Source organism: Bos mutus, chromosome 28 (genome assembly GCF_027580195.1).
Source record: "Bos mutus isolate GX-2022 chromosome 28, NWIPB_WYAK_1.1, whole genome shotgun sequence".
Classification (NCBI taxonomy): domain Eukaryota; kingdom Metazoa; phylum Chordata; class Mammalia; order Artiodactyla; family Bovidae; genus Bos; species Bos mutus.
In genome coordinates this window covers 44747786-44753951 of record NC_091644.1, presented here as the reverse complement: position 1 = coordinate 44753951, position 6166 = coordinate 44747786, and the positions used below count along the sequence as shown (strand labels likewise).

At 36.7% G+C, this 6166-nt stretch overlaps 1 pseudogene; it reads left to right on the top strand.

The window, feature by feature from the left end:
• The first annotated feature begins 4686 nt into the window (after window positions 1-4686).
• Window positions 4687-5612, top strand: LOC102267634 (olfactory receptor 4C46-like; annotated as a pseudogene).
• Window positions 5613-6166: the final 554 nt, after the last annotated feature.

Below are 6166 nucleotides of genomic sequence, written 5' to 3'. Positions count from 1 at the left end.
GGAAGAAACCTAGATACTCATCAGCAGATGAATGGATAAGAAATCTGTGGTACATATACACAATGGAGTACTACTCAGCCTTAAAAAGAATAAATTTGAGTCAGTTCTAATGAGGTGGATGAAACTGGAGCGTATTATACAGAGTGAAGTAAGCCAGAAAGAAAAACACCAATACAGTATACTAATGCATATATATGGAATTTAAAAGATGGTAATGATAACCTTGTATGCGAGACAGCAAAAGAGACACAGATGTATAGAACAGTCTTTTGGACTCTGTGGGAAAGGGAGAGGATGGGATGATTTGGGAGAATGTCATTGAAACATGTATAATATCATACATGAAACGAATTGCAAGTCCAAGTTCAATGCATGATACTGGTTGCTTGGGACTGGTGCACTGGGATGACCCAGAGGGATGGTACAAGGAGGGAGGTAGGTGGGGGGTTCAGGATGGGGAACACGTGTATACCCATGGCAGATTCATGTTGATGTATGGCAAAACCAATACAATATTGTAAAGTAATTAGCCTCCAGTTAAAATAAATAAATCTAAAAATAATAATAAAACAATAAAGCCCACAGATTGGAGGAAAATATTTGCAAATAACACAGCTAACAAAGGATTAGATTCCCAGATTTACAAACCTCATGCAGCTCAATTAAAAAAAAAAAAGAGCAGATCTAAATAGACATTTCATCAATGTAAACATACAGATGCCATGAGGCACATGACAAGATGCACACATTGCTAAGTATCACAGAAATGCAAATTAAAATTACAGTGAGACATCAACTCACCTGTCAGAATGACCATCATCAAAAAAACCTACAACCAGTAAATACTGGAAAGGGTGTGGAGAAAAAAGAACGCTCCAACACTGTGGAAGGGAAAGTAAATTGATACAACTAGTACGGAGAACAATATGGATTTTTATAAAATAAAACTAAAAATAAAGCTACCATATGACCTAGAAATCCTACTCCTGGATATATATCTGGGAAAAACATGTTTCATAAGGATACATGCACTCCAGTGTTCATTGCAGTGCTGTTTACAATAGTCAATACAAAGAAGCAATTAATTGTCCATCAATAGATAAATGGATAAGGAAGATATAGTACATATATATAATGGAAGTTTTCTCTCTGACATGATCTCACAGGGTAACTACATCACAGATATTACTGTGATGGAATTACACCATCCTTGCTATTTATACAACAGTTAGCATACTTAGGGAGAAGGCAATGGCACCTGACTCCAGTACTCTTGCCTGGAAAATCCCATGGATGGAGGAGCCTGGTAGGCTGTAGTCCATGGGGTCGCTAAGAGTCAGACACGACTGAGCAACTTCCCTTTCACTTTTCACTTTCATGCATTGGAGAAGGAAATGGAAACCCACTCCAGTGTTCTTGTCTGGAGAATCCCAGGGATGGGGGAGCCTGGTGGGCTGCCATCTATGGGGTCGCACAGAGTTGGACACGACTGAAGTGACTTAGCAGCAGCAGCATACTTAGAAAGCCAGGTTCAGACAGAGAAAGGACACTCACATATTTTGGCTGCAAGTGCAGGGAACACAATTCCCCACTCAAAATGAGTGTTTCCCAACCATATCTCCAGAGAACACCTGTTTCTAAGACAAAATCTTTCCATCAAAGCAGATAATTAATTCCTGGGAGAGAAAATTGCTGCTATAGATCAGGTCCTAGAACCTATATGGCAAACTTGGTAAATAGCCACACATGCAATCGAAAATGTCTTTTCTTGTTTACATTTTCCAGAGAAATATATGTCAAGAGTGGAAAGACTCATTTGAATATATTTCCTCCACACATTCTGCCTCCTAGCTTTTGGATCAGGCCATTCATGGAAGATCATTTTACCTTGGTATTTTAAGCAAATTTATTCTAAATTCAAGTCCCAGATTTTCTGTGAAACCTTTTTCAGTCTTTAAGCTAGAAGAAAAGATTTAGACCTATCCAAAGACTTACTTATTTTCTATTGACTTGATATTGAATTATCTGAATAGCCTCTTTCTGAGTGTGTCATATTATTCCTATTGAAAGTTTCTTATCCAAAGAGGAGGTCAATTTTAAAATGGAATTAGTTCTGAACACCCTCAAATATCATTAATATCATCTAAGACCAGAAGGTAAGTTTTTCAACAGTTCTATTAGTAAATTAGAAAAGGTTGTTATTTTCCATATATAGTAATTATTATATTTTAATACTTTTCAAATACAATAGTAAAACCTTTTATATTCACCACCTTTCTTCAAAAGATATTTGGTAAATTTCATAAACCTAATTTGACAGAAGAAAATACTAGTCTCACTGGGATTAATAAATTTGTTAAAACCCTTTTCTCTAACATCAGATATACTTATTTTGTCTCAATTATTTTAATAATTAAGACTACTCATGAGTATGAAAATAAAACTTAAATGAATTTCACACACAAAAAGATATCAATGTAAATATTAGATGATATGAACCATCACTTGTTTTGTTCAAACATGCATATGAAGAACTTCCTGGGAGCAAATGCTGAACATAATATGGATCTCTGTGACTTCTTTAAATGTAAAATTGGAGATGATTCTTCCTTAGTCTGTTGTATGGTCAAATGTTTAGATATATCATTTCCAAAAATATAGATTTCTCCTAATCCAGAGTGCATAAATAGCCATATAAGTGAGGAAGGTCCTCTGTGTGTCCCAATAATGTGGTGTTTGCATTCATAGATCTCTTCAATCAGTTCTCATGATGGCCTGGGAGGTGAGGTGGATTATACTTCTCACTTGATACTGAAAAACAAAAATGTAAGATGCCAAGAAATGCACCTCAGATCAACAAGTAGCAAGAGGGAAAAGGCAAGATTATAATCTGGATCTTCTGATTCCCAAATCAATATGCTCTCCCAATGAGATTGTCATTTTCAAAGTCATTTACAACATTTTGCAGAAGAGTGTGGATTCATGCTTTATAGGGAAATTTTCGATGGAAGAAGTGTGGGTAGGGGAGAAAAAAAAAGATAAAATGGACCTTTGATGAAAGCAGTACCATATAGTTATTAATATTGGGGGATTTCAGTAAATTATACTGTGTGTGTACATCTCTGATCTTTGTATAGGTTGATTAAATTTATATATAAAACTGCCTCTGAGGTAAGATAAAGATAAATATGACTATATTGGTTTCATTTTTTAAAGTTTACTAATTTAGCATTGTTTATTGTAATAATTTTATAGGTTATGGTTTAAAAATTTGGAACAACAAAAAATAAAAGTATAATTTAAACTAATCTTAACTCTGTCCTTTGTAGCTGCCTGAGTTTACGTAGAATTCTTAACTTCTCTAAGCTTCTACTTCCTAATGTGTAAAATAAGTATAAAAATGATAGTAGTAAACACAAGTTTTTAATGAAGCTTAAATAATGAAGTATCTTCAGTTCAGTTCATTTCAGTTTCTCAGTCATGTCTGACTCTTTGTGACTCCCTGGACTGCAGCACGCCAGGCCTCTCTGTCCATCACCAACTGCAGGAGTTTACTCAAACTCATGTCCATTGAGTCGGTGATGCCATCCAACCATCTCATCCTCTATCTTCCCCTTCTCCTCTAGCCTTCAATCTTTCAAAGCATCAGGGTCTTTTCAAATGAGTCAGCTCTTCACATCAGGTGGCCAAAGCATTGGATGGCCTCTTAGAGCACAGTAAATGTTCAGCAAGTTTTAGCTAATAGTATTATTACTACTATATTTTTACTATTATATACTAAGATTCCTTCTCATATGCTATGTGAAAGAAATATACATAGACTGTAATCATGCTGTGCATATAGCAATTGATCATTAAAGTATATTTATCAATTATTTTAATGTTATTGGATTTAGGAAACATGTTTATTTTATTGGGCTCCCCAGTGGCCCAGCTAGTAAAGAATCCACTTGCAATGTGGGAGACCTGGGTTTGATCCCTGGGTTGGGAAGATGCCTTGGAGGAGGGAACGGTTACCCACTCCAGTATTCTGGCACAGTAGCTTCTTTACCTTTTCATTATTTTCCCATTTCCAAAGCTCTGTTACACTTTATGTGAAATATTACAGTCTGATACTAATGTTGTTCTATCTTCCCTCCCCTTACTAAACCTCATCGCACTTCATACAAGTAAGAAAAAGATCATTTTTGGAATTAAATCCAACACACCTTCTCTCTCTCACATCCCTCTTCATCCTTACTTTCACATTTTCATTTAACTTACATGGTTTCTCATTTCCTAAGAATAAAGGGAAAACCCCGTGGTTTTGCATTCATACCCTTTACATCCATATTCTACCTTTCATCTCAGGTTTGGCTGCCACTGTATGTGGGATCTATTGATTCATATTGGGCTTGCGTCATCTCACATAAGTATATGTGCACAGAAATTCTCCCACCTTTGTGTTCAGAGTCCCTCATGTCTCTAACTCTAAGTATTTTCTCTCCTCAGGGGAGTATGTAATTTATCTTTAACAGATCAGAAATATTTATCCTATGTCAAGAAAAGAACTCAAAAATTCAGAACTCCATATAACCTGGGCATTTATTTTTTATTACATGGAGAGGCTTAGTGAAATCAAGGTTGAGGTGCTGAAAAGTAACTTTTTTTTTTCCAGGTAACATAATGAACCATAATACAAAATAAATGAAGAATAGGAGCAACGTGACAGAGTTTGTTCTCTTGGGGCTCACACAGAATTCAAAGTTGCAGAAGATCATATTTTGTTTTTGGTTGTCTACATCATCTCTGTGGTAGGAAATTTGTTCATCATGGTCACCATTATAGTCAGTCCATTACTGGGATCTCCCATGTACTTTTTTCTGGCTTATCTCTCCCTTATTGATGCTTGCTACTCCTCTGTGAATACCCCTTAACTGATTGTCGATTCCCTCCGTGAAAGGAATACCATCCTCTTCAATGGATGCGTGATGCAAATCTTTGGGGAACATTTCTTCGGAAGTGCTGAGGCCATCCTGCTCACTGTGATGGCCTATGACCGCTATGTGGCCATCTGCAAGCCCTTGCACTACACAAGCATCGTGAACTGGAGGGTGTGTTGGCTGCTAATTGGAGTAGCATGGGCGGGAGGCTTTCTTCATGGAATCATACAGATCTTTTTCATCTTCAGATTACCCTTCTGTGGCCCTAATGTCATAGACCACTTTTTGTGTGATCTGAACCCTTTGCTAAATCTTGCCTGCACTGATACTCACATTCTAGGACTATTTGTTGCTGCCAACAGTGGTTTCATTTGTCTTATAAACTTCATCCTCTTGATGGGCTCCTATGTGGTCATTCTGCACTCCCTAAGGAACCACAGTTTGGAGGCAAGGCGCAAGGCCCTCTCCACTTGTGTCTCCCACATCACAGTTGTCACCATGCTCCTTGTGCCCTGCATTTTTGTATATCTGAGACCACCAGTTTCTTTACCAATTGATAAAGCAGTGGCTGTATTCTACACTATGATAACTCCCATGTTAAATCCATTCATCTATACCTTGAGAAATGCCCAGATGAAAAATGCCATTAGGAATTTGTATAATAGAGAATCTATTTCAGGTGATAAATAAGAGGTACACAGAGACCAGCATTGATTCTCCTGGTGCAAAGTTCAGAAGGACATTGTTGATACTTTCAGCAAAAAAGACCTTTGAGATAAAGGGGGGAAAATAGCCACTATAAATCATAGATTCCACAATGAGGAGAAGAAATGATGCATGAAATGTGAGACAAAGTGGCAGGAGACTACTTTTTAATGTTTGGAACATTCTGGGAAAACTAAGACTTAGTTTTTCTAGCTTTATCTATCTATATGCCTTAATAAATTCATTCTAATAAAACAAAAAATAAATACATTGATATTGAACTGATATCGCTGTAACTATCCAAATAAGTAGGCATTGCTATTATCCTCATTTTATAGGTGATGAAATAAATAGAATGGGAAAATTCCAAAATGGAAATATTGAAGAACCATATTTTTAGCTGCTGTCTCAGACCATGTTCTTAACTGCAGAAATATGCTGTCAGACAATGATACAAAGGTAACATAATTATGTTGTTCAGTTGCTAAATCATTTCTGACTCTTTGGGACCCCATAGACTGCAGCACCCCAGACTCCTC